Raw genomic sequence first — 3,094 nt, 5'->3', positions numbered from 1 at the left:
AATATTCACACTGATAAATCTAGTGTAATGTATATGTGCTACAGAAATGCCTGTTTTGTGATCTGTATTGAAACGTATCATTATAAACTATATCACCCTGTATAGGAGATTATGAATTTAAAAAATGTTGTTTTAGATATATGTTCTAAAAGTATACATTTGATGCACGAAAATATTATTCGCATGTATTCAAGAAAGGATGACGATTTTAAAAATTATACAAAATATAAAAAGAGAGCATACACAAAACGAACATTTTACCGAGAAGAATCTTTATCAAACCTCTTTGTTGTCGATTGGCCATGTAGATTTCCGCAAAAACGCTTTTGTGTTTATTATCAAAATATGTATAAAATAAAGCGGACATCATAAAGACAAACAGACGAAACAGTTTACTTTTTAAACTGCGTAAACGCGAGTATAACAACACTGAAAAGGTCAGCTAAATGTAGGTTTTTTTTCAGTCTGACCATGCTAGCTTCTGTAATTCATTACGTCATCCTCAGCTCCGTTGATTATTTTGTCCCGTAAACCACGTGGCCATTGTTCAAAGCTATTTCTATTTCAAAATAGTTTGTACTCGAAATTGAGATCTCAAACTATTCTTATAGTTATATATCCGGACCGTTATGTTTTAACATTATATTAAACATTCTTTATTTGAAAACCCTCACATTATAATTATTAGTCTTCATCTACATTAACAACTAAGCTATAAGACTATCAGAACTTTATCTAACTACTGATCTTCAACACCCACACACATAGGCAATATAGAGGCTAGGGATGATCTTATAATTGCAATACTATCAGACTATGTCTATTACTGTTAGATATAAAATGTCATTTTTCTAACGTTTTCAAGATCTTCTTTTGCGTCGATTGATTTTAATCCAGCAACAATGGACATATCTTAAATTACTATAATAGTACACAAGCTTAGTGGTTAACGTGACAGGATGCGAACCGAAAAGTCTGGGGTTCGAGACGTTATGTCACTGAATACGCTCATCACTTTCAGCTGTGAGCGTATTATATATAAAGTGACAGTCAGTTTCAAAGACTCCGAAATGCCATTGTGTTGGCAGATGCTGTTGACTGCCTTCCCTCTGGTCTGGAGTTCCAAATTAAAGACATTTATACCTCTAAGGGTCTTTGACTTAACTATTTAGGCCATTTACACATAAGATGCTGTTCAAGTTGAAAATCCAATTCCAAAATTGCGGCCCCACCAGTAGCACAGCGGTAAGTCTGCGGACTTACAACGCTAGAAACCGGGTTTCGATACCCGTGGTGGGCAGAGCACAGATAGTCCATTGTGTAGCTTTGTGCTTAACTTCAAACAACAATAACGCAATACAAAAAATAATAACATTTGAATTAGGTGACGCTATACTTCAAAGATATATTTTAAAGTTTGTTCATTATTCGTGAATGTCTTGTGCAAAACAAATACTTATTAGAGTTCAAGGGTTCTACATGTACTGCTCATAAACACACCTGATAAGTTTGTTTTACTGATAATGGTAAAACAAACAAAAACATCTTTTTTGTATGCCCAACACCAGCCGGATATTTTTGAGACGTTCTTATACGTGATTGTTAGATAATTACATAAATGTATTACATTTATTATCACCAGACAGTATATATATATATATAATATCGTTCTCATTATTAATAATTATTTTACCATTTCTTTTCTCCTTGTGGTGATGATGATAATAACAACAGTAGACTATGAACTTTGCGATATAATCTATGTTCTTACATCTGTTATTGTACGTAACTTTATCTAACTTGTTTGTGCTACGACAAATTCAACAGCAGCCCCCATGTGGGCAAAATACGTAGTTTATAAAGATTAAATTCAATATAATTTCGTATGCCCTTTAATAGTTTTATGAAACTTGGTGTTATAAAAATGTATATCTAAACACGAGTTCATACCAATAAAAATAGTTAAAAACAAATTCTAAAACACTGTGAAATTCAACTAAACATTTGTATCGCTTACAGTTAATAAATTCTAATGAAAATATAAGTCAGTTAGAACCAAAGTTTAAAAAAAATTAATCCGTTTTGATGTATATTCTTTTACTCAATACAAAACCAAACGAACTGGTTTCATTCCACCGCTATACAAGGCCTATTTGCATCGCTCTTCCAAGCAGCTTTGACGAGCTGTGAATTTAGCGAAACTAGTCTATTGCAGCGAATCATAGAATAGATTAAGCCTCTACGCCATCTTTTCTTCACTGAAATTCACGTTTTGGGTGGAAAAGAAATCCACGAATAAATTCTAATTAATCTTTTGCTCCATTTATTTTAATATAAGTTTAACATAACAGCAAGGTTTCGACCTGATGATGACAAAACCTTGTCGAAACGTTGTACATTTGCTGTTATGTTAAACTTATATTAAAGTTTTTCCTTCATTACCCATTCAAGCCGTCTCCAAGCGTTATTAATTTAATGCTGTGCTCATTTTATAATGCTTTCACGTAGATGGCGCTACTTTTCTTTTACAATACAGAAGTTCTAAGTGAATACTCCATTTATTGACTTGTTTGTTTTGAATTTCGAGCAGCACTACTAGAAGGCTATCTGCGCTAATTTTCCCTAATTTTGAAATGATAGACTAGATGGAAGGCAGTTAGTCAACACCACCCACCGCTAACTCTTCGGCTACTCTTTACCAACGAATAATGGGATTGACTGTCACGTTATAACGACCCCATCACTAAAAGGACGAGCATATTCGGAGAAGGGATTCAAACCCGCGAGCTTCAGATAGCGAGTCGATCGCCCTAACCACCAGTCCATGACAGACCTTCGATTTATCGTCAGTTTTCAGTAGTAAATATCAGGATACTAATATGACATCTCTCTACTCACCGTGTGCAAAGACTGAACATTACGCACGCTTATGATTTATTTTTATGGAGTATTTAGGTTGATAAAGAGGTTTCTTTAAATTAGAATTGTTGCGTATCTGCTAATTTCCGGTAGAAATTATTTCCGAGGAACTTCAGTGATCCAAATTCTTTCTTAATTAAAACTAGTTTATTCTTTCTCGATACAACTTTTTAGT

The 3,094-nt window shown here is 33.7% G+C and overlaps 1 protein-coding gene across 3 annotated transcripts in view; it reads left to right on the top strand.

Moving 5' to 3' along the window:
* LOC106459254 overlaps positions 1 to 3,094 on the top strand; it is a 23,310-nt gene that overhangs the window by 3,572 nt on the left and 16,644 nt on the right. The gene's annotated exons all lie outside the window — the stretch shown is intronic.

Source organism: Limulus polyphemus, unplaced genomic scaffold (genome assembly GCF_000517525.1).
Source record: "Limulus polyphemus unplaced genomic scaffold, Limulus_polyphemus-2.1.2 Scaffold581, whole genome shotgun sequence".
NCBI lineage: Eukaryota > Metazoa > Arthropoda > Merostomata > Xiphosura > Limulidae > Limulus > Limulus polyphemus.
The sequence above is the reverse complement of the archived record's forward strand: the minus strand, read 5'-3'. Positions and strand labels throughout refer to the sequence as shown.